This window comes from Phascolarctos cinereus, unplaced genomic scaffold, assembly GCF_003287225.1.
Source record: "Phascolarctos cinereus isolate Bilbo 61053 unplaced genomic scaffold, phaCin_HiC Scaffold_4;HRSCAF=312, whole genome shotgun sequence".
Classification (NCBI taxonomy): Eukaryota; Metazoa; Chordata; class Mammalia; order Diprotodontia; family Phascolarctidae; genus Phascolarctos; species Phascolarctos cinereus.
Genome location: NW_027555847.1, coordinates 477,749,775 through 477,766,461, shown reverse-complemented (window position 1 = coordinate 477,766,461; position 16,687 = coordinate 477,749,775). Strand labels below are relative to the sequence as shown.

The 16,687-nt window shown below is 38.2% G+C and overlaps 1 protein-coding gene across 1 annotated transcript in view; it reads left to right on the top strand.

Moving 5' to 3' along the window:
• Window positions 1–16,687, top strand: part of XKR4 (XK related 4) — a 469,015-nt gene that overhangs the window by 297,985 nt on the left and 154,343 nt on the right.

The following is a 16,687-nucleotide window of genomic DNA, read 5'->3' as shown; positions in this document are numbered from 1 at the left end:
TAGGAAAATGACTTTAGCAAGTGAGAGGAGGGTAGATTTAAGTGGAGAGAGGCTTGAGGCAGGGAGACCAAATGGGTGGCTTTTGCAGGACTCCAGATGAGAAATGATGAGGGTCTGAGCTAGGGTGACGGCTATGTGAGTGGAGAGAATGGGATGTTGAAACATATTGTGGAGATAGAAATGACGGGATTTGGCAACTGATCACATATGTGGGGCAAGTCAATAGCTGAAGATGGCACCGAAGTTACCAAACTGGGACCCTAGGAAGGTGTTATTATTTTCTATAGTAATAAGCACATTTGAAAAGATGAATTTATGAGGAAAGATAATGAGTACTCAATGGCACTTGGTAGCTGTGTGTCCTTAGCCAAGTCTCTAAGCTTCTCTGAGTTGGAGTTTCCTTCATTATAAAATGAGAGCAATAATTGTAAGTAGTATGGAGGATTATGGGAAGCTAGGTAGATAGAGCGCTGGGTGAAGTCAAGAAGACCTAAGTTCAAATCTGGCCTCAGACACTTAGTAGCTGTGTGACCCTGGGCAAGTCACTTAATCTTGTTTTCCTCAGTTTCCTCATCTTTAAAATGAGCTGGAGAATAAAAAGGCAAACCACTCAGAAAATCCCAAATGGGGTCACAAAGAGTCACACACAGCTGAAAGGACAGAACAACAATAGAGAATTGTGGTGAGGAAGGTACTCTATAAACGAGAGCACGCCCTGTCAATGTGAGCCATTCTTGTTAAATTGCTCCTAACCAAGAAGGATGTATTCAAGTTAGCAAAATAAGAACCACAAAGCACTTCGTTAAAAATATTCTATACTGGTAAGAGCAGATACTTAGAACAGGAATAGAGTTTGGGATCTCATGATTCAGTAGAGGAAGAATGTTGGATATGAAATCAAAAAGTCTGGATTTGAAACCTGACTCTGTGACTTCTTAACAATGTGACCTTGGGCAAGTCACCACCTCTCTGGGCCTGAGCTTCCTTAGCTGTAAAATTAGGGAGTTCTGCAGATGACCTCTAAGATTCATTCTTGTTCTATTACCTTGTAATCTTCATGGGGCTGTAAAAAGAAGACTGGATTTAGATTTGGAATCCAAAGGCCCAGATTTAAGTTCTGACTTAGTTCACTCATCTGTAGAAACTTTGCAAGACAAACTTGGAGCCAGGAAGACCTGCATTCAAATCCCATCTGACACATATTGACTGTGTGACTCTGGGGAAGTCACTTAACCTCTCAGTGCTCTAGGCCAGAGACATCAAACACCACCAGTTGGCAGTGCTATAACAGTCCCAAACCAGATTAAGATGTGATTGGGAAATAGTTAACAGAACAAATGAAAATATAACAAAACATGGATATCACGACATTTTATAACTAAGCCAATATGCCACCTGCAGGGATCCTTATGTATGGATTAGTGACCCCTGTTTCATTTGACTTTGAGACCTCCACTCTAGACAACTCTCTAAAAGTATAAGTTTCATGGAAGATACCAAACTACATTGGTAGAAAGAATAGAGGGAGATTTCTCCCTACAAGATTTCCCTATGCCAATAAAATCACATGTCTGGTCTCTATCCTTTTCCCTCTCTCTGTCCCTAAATACACACAGAGACATACACACGCACACATATACACAAATGTTCCTTTATGCTTATTATTATTTTTCAGTGATTTTTCAGTCCTCTCTGACTCTTCATGACCCCATTTGGAGTTTTCTTGGTAGAGGTACTGGATTGGTATGCCATTTCCTTCTCCAGATCATTTTACAGATGAGCAAACTGAGGCAAACAGGGTTAAAGCGACTTGCTCAGGGTCACACAGCTGGCAAGTGTCTGAAGCTAGATTTGAACTCAGGAAGATGGGTCTGACTGACTCTAGGCACTGGTGTTCTGTGTGACCCTTTGTGCCCTCAGTTAAATTCTACTCATGCTTTAAAATCCAACTGAAGTGCCACGTTCTAGGTAAAGATCATTTTGCAAGAACTGAAGAGACATTGGTAGAATATTTGAAGATGTCAGGAAGATTTTGTTTAATGAAAAGAACATTTCAAAAGAATTGAGAATTAGATCAGCAAAGACAGTTGAATAAAGTCTAGATCTATACCTGGAAATTCTGCCTATTCTATTCTTAACGAGTATGTAATCTGATTCCTTGAAAAGTCATGATAGAAATTAAAATGTTTCCTATGAGTCTTTCCAGACACTTATTTTAAATTTTATATTCCAATTTACCACTACTAAAATGTCCTTTTTATAGAGAAAAGGAAATAAACATTTACATAGCATCTACTATATACCAGGCATTCTGCTACAAAACTTGTGGTTTTTTTAGGCAGTTGGGGTTAAGTGACTTGCCCAGGGTCACACAGCTAGTAAGTGTCTGAGCCTGGATTTGAACTCACGTCCTCCTGACTCCAAACCCAGTGCTCTATCCACTGTGTCAACACTTGATCTGAGAAAGGATGCTACTTCTATTTTTTCTCTGTGTGTCTTACTTGGGGAAGAAACTACCAAGGAGAATCAATACGTTTTTTTGAAGAACTCCCTCAATAACCTAAAATAGATTCTTTCTAAAATAGTTTGACAGTATTCTATGTCAGAAAGGGCTTCAGGTGGCACACACTCAGAGAACCCATAAAACTCAGCTCCCACAGCTACTGTGATCACTCCAAAGTGTGGTATTCACAACTTTATAGCACACTATTAATCAACACATATTCATTGAGAATTCAATATGTACAAAGCATGGGGCTAGCCACTACTTGGAAGTGAGGGTTTATTGCCTCCTCCAAATTCTGACAACTGCTACAATTTCTCATTAAGAAATTTGTTTCAAGAAAACAAATGTATTAGTTCTACAGACGTGGATGACTAGTTTGATGTAGGAGATTGGTGAGCAAAGAGGCTGGAAATGTAAGTTGGGAACCAGCCCCAGGCTAGGAGATTGAACATTTTGTAAGCAATGGAAAGCTGTGGAGGGTTTTGGAGCTGTAATGAAAGAGGCATTTGGGGAAGATTATATCAGTGGCAAGTTCATGTTGGATATATTAAAGAGGAAACTTAGTAAGGGGTGGGGAGAGAGGAAGGGAAAGGGGAGGAAGGAGAGAGATAAGGATATCAATTAGCAGACTATTAAAATAATTCAGGTTAGAGGTGATAAGGACGTGAACTAGGATGGTGGCAGTGAGAATGAAGAGAAAGGTATAATTGAGAGAAAGGAAGAATTATTAGGCCTTGGGGACTAATTGGATATAGATGCAAAGAAGAGAGAGAAATCAAAAATGACTGAGCTTTTGAGCCCTGCAGAGAAAGAGGCAGTACTGGAATTGGAACTAGAAATTATTTTATCAGATTTAAGACAGGTGGAGGAGGGGTATAAGGAGCAGAGGGGCAGGCAACACAAAGAAATGTTCATTAGTTGAGTGACAGGTCTGGGTGGTAAGATGATTTTTGAAGGGAAAAGAATGAATTCAGCTTTGTACACACCAAGGATGCATCCATGCCCCCATCTCCACAGAGTTCAAGGAGAGGAAGCAGCCTCAGAGAGGTGGATCATATATGGCAAGTGAACTCTGGGGTTAGAAGCCCTGAGCATCTATGGCACACAGTGAGACCAGACAGAGAAGGACATCACGTGTGGCATAGGGCCAGTGAGCATTACGAGGTCGGAAGTGCACATTCCAGGAAGGAAGCATAAGCCCTGCAATTTCTAAGTGTTGGCGGGAAAAACAGTAAAGCAATCAACAAGCATATATTTAGCACCTACTATACACCAGGCACTATAAGAGGTGCTAGAGATAGAAAAACAATGACTAAAACAATCCTTACTCTCAAGGAACTTACATTCTAATGGCAGAGGTAAAAAGGATATATGTAAGTATGTACAGAATAAATATATTGATAAATAAAATGAATATAAAGTAACCAACTGCATGATATGTTGGGAGTGGGGCACCAGCACTTCAGAATGTTGGGGAAGACATGGCACTTGAGACATTCCTTGAAAGAAGAGAAGGATTCTGTGAGGTGGGTGTGAGGAAAGAATACATTCCAAGCATAGGGAACATCCCATGCAAAAGCTGGGGAACGGGAGATAGAGTGCTGTGCACAAGAAACAGAGGCCCATTTAGGTAGGATCACGAAGTATTGTACAATGAGGCTGGAAATGTAGGTTTGGGGCAAGGTTATAAAGAGCTTTAAAAGTTAAAAAACTGATCACTTCGTACCTGAAAGACTTTAATAGCTCCTAACTGATATTCTACTTTTATCCTATTCTCTGTCTCTGCCTCTGTCTCTGTCTCTCTCTCTCTCTGTCTGTCTTTCTCTGTCTCTCTCTTTTTCTCTGTCTCTCTGTCTGTCTGTCCCTCTATGTCTCTCTCTCTGTCTCTGTCTTTCTGTCTCTATCTCTTTGTCTCTGTCTCTTTCTGTCTCTGTGTCTCTCTCTGTGTCTCTGTGTCTGTCTCTGTATCTCTGTCACTCTGTCTCTGTCTGTCTCTGTCTCTATCTCTGTCTCTCTATTTCTCTGGCTCTCACTCTCTCTCTCTCTCTCTCTCTCTCTCTCTCTCTCTCTCTCTCTCTCTCTCTCTCTCTCTTTCTCTCTCTCAGATTGCTGTTCTGATGAGCAAAACCGAGATAGATTCACATGGCCATCTTTGTCTGAACCATGCACTAATGATGAGAAAACAAATTAGAGAAAGAGCTCTATAGTCCTATTGATCTCCCATTTACCCCTATTCTAAGTACAACTCTGAGTGTAATGAACAGAAATAGAAGAGTCTGGATAGGAAGATGATTTTTGGAAGGAAAGAAAATGACATCAGCTTTAGATATGTTGACTTTGAGGTAATGGCAGGATATCTCTGTGGAGTAACCCTGAAAGCCACTAGAAGTACAGGTCTTCCACAACCAATCAGGACAATGTGTCTACTGCTGAAAATTTTGAAATCATCAAGTAGATCAGGTAGATGACTCAGGGGAAAGTAGATGCTTTTCAGAAAAGTCTGAATTATCCGTAAGAGGCCCTATGTTTGGCCCTGAATGGTTACTGCTTTACTTGGGTGGTATAGACGCAGCTATCTTGCACAGTGAGCTGAAAATATATTTGCTAATTTATTTATACATGATTTTGTTGCTGAATGGCATTTCCTGGGTAGCTAGCATTCCTCTAGCTTAATGCTCCACTTGCTGCCTGCTGTCAAAGGGCATGCTCCAGAGAGCAGCACAGAGGAAGCCGTGTAGGATCACGGAGCACCTTGTCATTGTCACAATTAGTATGGATACTCCCCAGCCCAGATTGAAGGTAAGACAGGTGCTGGGCACTGAAGGGAGGTGTGTTGATTCCTGGTACACTAGAGACATTATGCAAGGGATAATTCTCTCTCACATAAGAGTTATTTAGGTCTAGAATGATTAGGCATTCACCCAGCTGCTAGTTTGTATCCAGGAACCAACTGAAGGTTGTGATAAATGCAACTCCGTGTCTCCAAATAATCTTATCTCTGCATTTCCAATTTTCATATTTAATTATAATTGCTACACAAAGGAAACCTCATTGCACAACTGCAAGATGCTTAGCTTATGAGTAGCTCAAAGAATCATAGGATTCTGAGGATGAAAGGATGATGGATCCATAGATTTAGAGCTGTAAGGGACCTTAGAGTTTATCTAGCCTGCCCCCTCATTTTACACATGAGGAAATAGAGTCCCAGAGAAGTAAAGTGACATCCAAGTAAATATAACTAGTAATTAGAACTTCAAAACAAGGTCTTCTGATGTGAAATACAGCACTCAAGACCATACTGCCTCCCGTGTGCATACAAGGCCAATAACTCTAGGGTTGTCTCCAGCTAAGCTGCCTTGATATAGAAGGAGTGCCTAGCTCCATCTCCATTCTGGAATGTCCCACAGCAGTAGCATGAGTATATCATGAGAAAGAGAGATCAAGCGAAGCAAAAAAGAGAAGGAAGCTTCTTTGTTCAGTTCAATTCGGTTCAGTAAGCTCGTATTAATCATTTGTTATGTGCAAAGTGTCATACTGGATGTTATACATGTAAAGAAAAACAAAACACAATATTTTTTCTTAAGAAGCTTACATCTAGCTTTCACAATACAATATTTCAATAGAAAACTACAGTAATATACAAGATACAATATACAAATAGGCAAGACAATTTGAGAAAAGAAAGAAGACTGGGAGTGTTAAGAAAGACTTCCTATGGGAAGTGGCACATGAGCTGAACCTTAAAAGAAGCTAAGAAGTGTAAAACTCAGAGATGAAAAGGGAGGACATTTCAGGCATGGTGGTCAGTCTACAAAAAGGCCTCAAGGCAGTAGATGGAATGATCAGTTCAAGATACAATAAATAGGTCAGTGTGGCTGGAATTTAGGAAGAATGATATAAAATAAGTCAGTACAGCAAGGCAATGCCAGACTAGAATGAGTTTTAAATACCAACATTGGGGATTGTATTTTATCCTAGAGGCAATGAGTAAATGCTGAAGCTTTCTTGAAAGGGGGAATGATATTGTTTGATCTATACTTCAGGAAGTTTATTTTGACAACTGTGTGGATTTTAGATTGGGGAAGAGACTGAAGTAGAAGGATGAATTAGGTAGATATTTGCAATAGTTTATAATAAAAGCAATGAGGGACTAAGCTAAGGTTATGGCAACGTGAATGAAAATAAATGAATATGAGTATTGTCATATCTCTCTCCAAAGACTATCCACCGCCACCCTAGTCTTCCTGGCCATTCCTGGCTCCTCGGCTTGTAACTTGAAACTTCTGGTACAGAAAGTACCAGCAATAGAAAGCACCAGTTGTCTAGCCATCATTCTAGAAGAGGACCTACCGGTAATAAAAAGTTAAGGGATTGTCCCATGGACAACAATCAGGCCCTGTTACCTAGCAACCGTCATAGGCCAGAATTTGGTTATTGCAAAAGCCTTCTTTTTTCCTTATTTTTATGAGTTCTCTGTGTCACAAAGAACTTGATTTTCGAGCTAGCCAACTAATGGCCCTGCCATTTTTACTACTTGCTTTGGAAGAAAAACCAACTCATTCCTATGTCCTAGATGTCTTCATTCCAAACAGGGAAAGAGAAGTGCCCACTGTACACAAGGCACTATGCTAAGTACTTTACAAATTATTATCTCATTTGATCCTCACAACAACCCTGGGAGGTAAGTGCAATTCTCCTCATTTTACAATTGAGGAAACTGAGGCATAAAAATGTCTTGCCCAGGGAGAAGCAGCTAAGGTGCATCTAATGCCAGAGGTGAGCTCGGATCCTCTTGACTCCAGTCCCAATGCTTTCTCCATTTTGTCACCTAGCTGCCTACCATCATGCCACATCACTCTAATTTCTATTTGGCCCCAAATTTATGTGTAAAAGAGGGACGTGTATAAAGAATCCCAGATTGTGTGGGTGAGTAGGCATGGCTTTAAGTTCAGTTCTAAGTGCTGTCTGATTAGAGATGATAGTTTAGTCTGTCAATTAATCCACAGTTATTAAGTGCCTGTTGTATATGTGATGTCTATTGCATCTAAGAGAAACCTGAAATGATGAGATTGCGCCTTCCTCCTCCAAGTTAACCTCTTCAGAAGATACTTATCAATGCCCCCTCTAAAGTATGGCAGCCAGACCGTATCCCAAATGTGGCTTGAGCAGCGCAGAAAACAATGGGATTATTACCACTCTTGATTTAAAAATTAAATCCACATTAATACAGACAAAATTTGGGGTTTTTTATACTTTTTAGAAGTTGTATGTCACCTTGATAGCTTATGCTGAGTTCATAGGGGGGGAAAGTGGTGTGAAGGGAAGGTGTACCCATCTATGAGTTAGGAAACCTGGGTTTTCTTCCTTTCTCCCTTGTTGGCTATGTGACATTTGGACTACCTCTCCCTGCTCTAGGTAACCCAAGTACACTTGTGATTTTTAAAGATTGTGTCAGAGTTTTGAACGTTTCCCATATCCTATCTCATGTTTAAGCCATCGTGTTGCTTGCTGCTACCATTGTGCATGCCTCTAGTAAGTGTTTACTTTCATCTATAAAATGAGGAGTTGGATTAAATGATCTCAAAGGCCTCCTATAGCTCTAAATTTCTATGACTTTCTAAGGTCACCTAAGACCTCCAAGGTCCTTTTCAAATGAATTGCTATCAATTCAATTCAATCTCTTAAATCTTTGCTATGTGGCCAATACTGAGCTAGGAAATGGGATTACAAAGACCAACATTCACACGGATTAGAATCTACTGAAGGGATACAATGTGCCCATAGATAAGTAGATTTTATCACAAATCCAAAATAACTTTGAGCAGGGCACAAAAACCTGGGGAAATTAGGAAAGGTCTCTATGAGGTGGTATTTAAGCTGAGCCCTGAAGTGAGCCAAGGGTTCCAGGAGGTGGAGATTAAGAAAGAGGACATGGCAGGCATGGGGGGATCACCTATACAGGGCATATGGGTAGGAGAAGTCACGTCATGGAAGGGGAACAGCAATCAGGCCAATATCTCTGGAATGTAGAGTGTGTGGGGGAGAAGAATGCATAAATCGCCTGGAAAGGCAGGCCAGAGACAGACTGTGAAGGGCTCTAAATGCCAAGCAGCAGATTTTGCATTTTATTTTAGAGGCAATAGGGAGTGTCTCAAACTTCTGGGATCAGAGAGTGATATGATAAAGGCTTGAACAAAAGGAGAAGAGTGGAAAGCTTCATGAGCCATTGTGAAGGTTGAGCTGACCACACATGGCAACTGATTACATAGGGGAATGAGAGAAAGGAAGAGATGAGAATGATCCCTATGTTGCAAACCTATGTGACCAGAAGAATAGTGGTACCCTCACTAAAGTAAAGAAGCTTAAACAGAAGGGAATTATTTTTGTGGGGTGAGGAAGGAGATGAAGAGTTCAGTTTGGGACATGGTGAATTTGAGGTGCTTATGAGAGGCATTTCCTATCCTGTATTTGTGCAGTTGGTTTTTCTGGAATCTAAATACAAGCATACTGACGGTTCCAAGAGGTGCCATCTGACAGCCTGAAAGCAAAAAAGAAAATGCAAAAGCTATAAAAAGCAGATCCACAGACTAAAAAAGAACATATCTGGCCATTTAATGTAGGATAAAAATAGTCATAGGGACCTCAAAGGCACCTAAGGACTTCCCTCCATTTCTGGATTTGAAGTCAGAGGACCAGTTCAAATATTAGTTCCGTTATTTATTCTGTGTTTCTTTGCAAAAGTCATTTATTTCTCTGAGCCTCTGTTTCTTCATACGTAAAATGAGGCAGTTAGATAAATGATCAGTAAGGTTCCTTCTCATTATAAATTTGATAAGCCTAGTGTACATTAGTAAAATGATGTTCATCAGAATGACTCTATGAAATTTTGTTTTAATTTTGTCCCAGCATCCCAACTAGTTGAGATCACAGATGACAATGAGGAGCTTGATTTTGTTACATAAAATATTCACTATCTCTTCCACGTTTGTGTCACCTATAAATTTGGTTGATGTAACTTTTATGTGTGTATTCTAGTCATGGTTAAAAGTATTAAAAAGTAAAGGGTCTGTGGTACATCACTAGAGGCATTCCTCTAGAGCAGGGATTTGCAAAGTGTGGCCCAAGAGCCATATTACCTGCTGCCTACTTTTGTATGGCCTGGAAGCTAAGAATGATATTTACATTTTAAAATACAACCCTAGTTGGCTAACACCTGCTCTGGAATGACATTTATATATTAATCAACTCTCTTGGGTGTGCTTACTCAACCAGCTATGAATCTCCCTGCTAGTATCTTCCCCTCTGGGACTACCTTCTGTCTATTCTGTATATTTCTTGTATGTATCTAATAATTTACACATTGTCTTCCCTGTTAGAATTTGAGCTGCTTGGGAGCAGAAACACGGTGATACTTTTGTAACTTAGTATCCACAGTGTTCAGCACATGTTAAGCTTATAATAAATGCTTTTTCTTTTACTCAATGAAGCAACCAATCATTTATTCTTTGGGCTTAGTTGACATGTGTGTGTATGCATGTGTGTGTGTGTGTGAGTCATTGCAGCCAAAACAATTTATGACCTGGAAGCCCACCCTCCTTCTGATGCCAAATGTCTCCATGGTGACATAGGCTAGGTCTTGAGCTCATACATTAAGCCATTCATTCTAGCTTGGAAGAATTGACCAGTGCTTGTGTCTACTAGATTAGTCCTTGAGACCCTGGGTCACCTCTATGTCACAATGGGGCAACCCAACAGCACCTTAATGGAGGAAACATTAAAATACATTATAAAAATTATACATTTTTGGCTATTTTTATTTATCCTCTCTGGTCAGGATAACAGAGTCATTCAAGCTTCTAATCAAAATGCATACAAAATCCCAATTGCTTTGACCAGACAGTATACACAGTAAATGTGACAAGGACTGAAAGTCAAGCATCAGTGTTCCGAGATTAGAAAATATGTCAATGCACCACATTTAATATGAAGGACATTATTCCAGTCACTTTCCAATATTCTCTCCTGTTACTTTGTTATCTGTACCTTTATGAACTTTATGAAATCTGTTCCATTAAGCAGTGGTTAATCACTGATGATGAAGTGAAATTCTGTCACCTCTTTCAACAGGAGAAATTGCAACCTTCCTCCAGATTTCTATGGAGAATAGAAATTCTCAAAATACCATGGCAGAAGCTAATGAAAAATTGTGAAGAACTTAACTTCTGAAGAAATAGAAAACATTAACAGCCAATCTAGCTATTTTAATAGTTTTTTTTAACTTCACAAGCTATTTATCTTATTTCTTTAAATCTATAAGCCTCTCTCTGATTACTCATCATGGTATGGAGGTGACTCTAGATTCTCAAAAGCTATGACCACAGAATATCAGCTCTGACACACTAGACTAGAACAGCAACTAGTATGATTGCCATAATAGATAGTAGCTGCTGTCCAAGGACCAGCCTACCCTATCACAAGTGGTCTTTGGATAATGAACCATTGGCCTATGGTTTCAGTTCTATGTGGCCTTCTGCTTGTTCTGCAGTGATTATAGTAAAGTGATAGGAAATGAGACAGGGGTGCTAAGATTCACAGCATTTAAACTATCTATAAAAATAAATTGAACTGTTGGTTTTCAAATATAAGATCCTTGTCTAAGGACCAGTAAGTTGATATGTTGCTGGAGGGACCAAATTATATTAATATTTGTGATTCTCACTATTAATGAAAGCCAAAGCTATAATAAATTTGCAACTAAGTATAAGTATAGCTCATGAGTTTCCCTGGGAGAGGCAAATAAAGATGTTGGTCAATTTGGCTTTATTTACCCAAAAGCAATGATAAACATAATGTCATGAGAAACTTGGTCAACTTGCCTTACAGTGCTAAACAAGAAAAATAAAAGGGCCACTATGATAATTTTAATTTATTCGCCAACCCCTTTTGCTTAGCATGAAAAAGTAGTGAAATGAAAAAAAAATTCAAGTCAAATCAATATTGATACTCAAATACATTGTGAAGGTTGGAACAAGGAAGGATAGGGGAATACCAAGGACTTATAGATAATTCAGAAGCTCATACCTACAAATTACGAAGACTCACTTTGAGAAGAGAATCCAAAAGTGCCAGAGCACTAACAACATCACAGGGATAAAAATTTAGATAGATAGATAGATAGATAGATAGATAGATAGATAGATAGATAGACAGACAGACAGACAGACAGACAGACTTCATAGATAGAAAAAAAACTAGTTAGCAATGTGATTCAGCTGAATCAGCTACCTATGAAGTGGGATCACGTAGGTCAAGTTAAAATAAAAATTAACACCAAATTGGACTGAAGATAAGTATCAAAAGAAGATACTTCATGGAGTTACAACAACTGTAGTCATACTTATTCAAAGAAGTCGTTGATACTTATATGGGAAACAGATAAAAGAAAAAAAAAACATTGATTCAGGTTGTCACCTGAATTGAAATTTGCTTTTGTAAAACAATTGCCACCACAAAGAGGCTAAAAGGACACAAAAGTCTCCTTAGCCAGAGAACACTTGATCATGTTAACTAGCAGAATATAACAACGAAGGGCAATGCCAGCTTAGGATATAAACTCACTTGTGCAAAGTTATGGAATTAACAAATTAATAAATGAATGAAAGTGAAAAATGATTAAGCACTCACTATGTGCAAAGCACTGTATTAAGCACTGAGGATATAAATAGGAATGCAAAACAGTATGAACACGAGCTTTGCTACCTCACAAAACACTGAAGAGCAGCAGGTGTCAGTTGGAAGAAAGCTTGTATTAATACTAAACGGTGCCATTTATGGATATAACTGAGGAATTGACAACAAATGGACAATGAATGCATAAGATCTGTCAGCATTTTAAAATGTTTCTTTATTGATAAAAGCATAGTTATCATATTTTGATTCAAACACTTTATTACCCACCATACTTTATATGAGAAAAATGAAATATCACTGATGAAGGCGAAATTGGGAAGAGCAGCTGGACCAAGCTGAGTACACACAAATAAAATATGTGTTACAGGTGACACAATCTTGAAAGCAATGGAGCAATTCTCATGATATCTTATGTGGAGCAATATTAACAAAATTGGGAGAGAAATCACAGATTCCCTAAAGGGAAAATTAAAAGGACAGCAATAAATGCCAACCCATTAGTCTATGTTCTCATCTCCATAAAATCATTATGCTAATAACTCACACATGAATTGAGGGTCCCCTGGATGAAAACATAAGAGGGAAATAGGCAGACTTCCACAAATAATTTTCTACATCAGAACACATTCTCATAATCACACAATTGACTGAGAGGTATAGAAAACACCTGGCTATGTTTTTGTGGATTGTGAAGAAAATATTGAATGAAAATGAATACATTAAGGTTTTTATCCAATAAGGTATTGTGTATATACAAATATATACTCATATGTTTGTATATACCTATATATGCATGTAAACATGTTTATGTGTTAAGATGACATGCATGAATGCATGGACTTATTCATATATACACATAGGTGTGTATACATGCACATATATGTCCATGTATATGTATGTGTTTTGCACACTTATATATGATAGGATTGTAGATTTAGAGCTGAAAGAAAATTAAAATTGGAAGTTGGGATGATCGAGACCAACTCTCCAGACATTTGCTGAAGTATTCTTTCACTCAAAAACTGGGCAAGTGATAAATTATTGATTTACTGCTAATTTCATTCTTCAAAATATTAATGAAGCAACAAGAGGAAATTCTATCCTGGATCTGACTCTGAACTAAATTGGAGGAACAGAATAAAAATGATGGCAACTCTGAAGTGAAATGACCACATTGTTTTAGAATTCATGGTGAAGGAAAAGGTGAAGAAAGCCAGCCTAGACTAAAACAAATCCTAGATTTTAGGAGAGGAAGTTTCAAAGATTTTTCAGAGAAAGGCTAGGTAGTATCCTTAATTGTGCTTTGTTCAATACTTATCAATGACCATAATAAAATGTCATGTTTGCCACATTTACCAAGGACATAAATCTGGAAAGGAAAACTAATAGGCTGGAACCAAATCTCACGTAGAATTGAATAAGAATAAATGCAAACTTCTACACATGGATTTTAAAAATCAACTGCATTGGTATAAAAAAATGGGGAGGCATATTATTGGTAGAATGGAGACATGCATTAGTATTAGAATGGAGAAGTTCATTAGTATTAAAATGGGAAAGTATGACTAGGCAATCTATCATATAAAAGAAAAGGACTAGGATTTTAGTGAATCATAAACTCAGTATGAGTCAGGGTAGCATTAGATAGTGAGTGAACTTTCACTGGAAATCTTCAAGCAAAGGCTGCAAAATCATTTGCTTGGAATGGTACAGAAGACATTCCCAGTCAGATGTGAGTTGTACAAAATGGATTCCTTAAGTCCCATCCAGCTCTGAGATTCTAGATTCTAACTACAAGCTCATTATTTCTACTACAATTTCTGCAGCATTCCTAATTACATAGTAGAAGTTAAACATTATTTTCCTCCACATATTAATAATGTATTTTATGTTCTTCATTTTATTTTTTCTGCAGACTCAAGAACTAGATCCTTTGTCCAAATACCTTATTTTTAGATCAATGAGATATTATAAGTAAAGAGCTTTGCAAACTTTAAAGTGCTATATAAATGCTAGCTATCATTCTTCTTGTTATTGTTATTGTTTTTGTTATCATTGCTCTTATGTGAGGAAAACAAGTCCCAGAGAGACTCGAAGTTTACATAGAGAATAAGTAGAAGCAAGATTCAAACCCCTGTCCTCTGTCTCCACATCCAGTGCTTCTACCACACTGTCTTCCCTGTGTGTGGCCTTGATTATTAATAATCAAGCTAATAAGGTAGTAAACTTTTCATCTTTTCACTCAATGTGAAATGCAGTTTAAAAGAGCAAATGCTAATGACTTTTCCACTAAAATGAGAAGAGTCTAGCAAGGTTTGCCTAATTGCTTGGTTATTTTGTTCAATTGTACTAAACAGTTTACTTACAAAAAATGTGGCATTGTAAATAATGATATTATTGATTTTCTTGCTATTATATTTAATCATTTCTGAGTCACTAAAAATGTTACTCCAAGTAATTCTAAGAGGGACAGCAAATAGTTTCGACCCTTTACATTTGATCAAACGTTTGACACCAACTCTGCTGGGATCATTCTCTAGCACAGCTGTGAGTACTTTTGAATTTTAATGATCTTGAACATACACTCTGAAATAAGGGTGCTGGCTATTTTTAGGTTCTACTTAGAAATACCCAATAATTAAACAGAAATTTCTGGTGCTGTGTTCTCTCTCTCTCTCTCTCTCTCTCTCTCTCTCTCTCTCTCTCTCTCTCTCTCTCTCTCTCTCTCTCTCATCTATGTCTGCCTCTGCGCATGTCTGTCTCTCATTTTCACACACACACACACACACATGCGCACACACTTTCTTTGTGCATCTGCACACATGTACACAGACAGAAAACAGTTGAGAGATGAAATGGATAAATGAACGTATGCATGATTGTGTGTATAAGACTGTATCTGTCAGAGAAGAAATACAAAGGATGATGAATTACAGTATCTAAGAGAATGCTATAGTACAAATAATTCAAGTTCTGGACTGATCAGCAAGTCAATGCCTTCCACATAATGAGTACTTCTGTAAATAGTTGTTCAGTCTGAGTTTGAGAATTACATAAGGAGCAGAAAGGCTTTCTTAGAGGACCTTGATTATTTTAATCCATTACTTCTTTTACTATGATTTTATGAGGACAACTTGGATTTTGAATGCTACAATAGGAATATGCCCTGTGCTCTGTTGCAAAGAGACAAACACATCCACATCCACCCAAAATGAGTACTTCACCAGAAGTGACTTTTGCTCAGTGGACACACCTAAACACTGCCTGATGCTCTTATATCTGTATCTCCTGAACTTCTTTCTTTCCTTTCTCTGCTATAATATTGAAAAGTGCTACCAACCTCCAGATTAGGGCTTTAATATTAGAAGCAATTTTGTGAACAGAAGACAACACACACACACACACACACACACACACACACAGAGAGAGAGAGAGAGAGAGAGAGAGAGAGAGAGAGGAGAGAGAGAGAGAGAGAATAGAATTCCAGATACATTTCCATCCACTTGACATTTCAACAACCACTGGCCCTAGAGAAGGCTGATATTTCCTCTAACAATGTTACAGACTGACCATCCTTATTACTGTCAAATGTTAAAAATAAAAAACAGATGTTAAAAATAAAGGAAACAGGATTTTCTCTGAACTGAGAGAGAGAGAGAAAGAAAATGGCGGTGGGGAGGAGAGGTGGCAAATTAATTGCAAATTATCAATGACTTACCACAAGATTTTCTCACATTGCAGCAGTTCAGCAAGCCACATTTGCAACATGTGACTAGAATTTTCTGAGTTTTGAAAGTTAATAAAATTACTTTTGATTGTAACCACACACATAATCCCCACCCCACTCAGTTTAGTGTGCAAATTATTTTCTTCTAGAGGAATTAGTTTTCCTTTAGAAGTTGTGCTTTTTACTTCAGAAGTTTATTTTGCATTTGTTTATATGATGCGAGTCAGTTGTGCTTTAAAGCCTGTCCCAGAAGTAAAAGCCAACCCTCTCTTGGTGACTCAGCAGGATTAAAACAAGAACAGGGATCATTTCCTGTTGAAAGATCCCGGAGAGGTTTTCCATATACTGCTCAAACATCAGAGGGTATCACTGGGTACATATAGTGAGAAACAGAGAGCAAAGCTTAGCATCAGAGCCAGATGGGAGTAGCAAGAAAGGAAGAATGAACTGATTTAATTGGAATGTAAACATTTATTAGGATAAAATCAGAGAGAGATTCACAACACAGGCTCTTACAATATATAGCTGATTACAGAACTATGGGCTCTGCTAAACACTGCCTTGGCTAGGGTTTTGTCAGCATTTTTATTGTGAATACTTCATTTCAAAGACTCATAACTCAGCTGTAAAAACAGCCTGATATTCTAAGAAACTAAAAAGAGTCTCAAAAACACAGAACTTCAGAAAAAATCCTTTCCCAAAACATCAATTCCCACAGTTAGGCATGTTCTATTGGGCATGAAATTTTCTCACACATATATAGC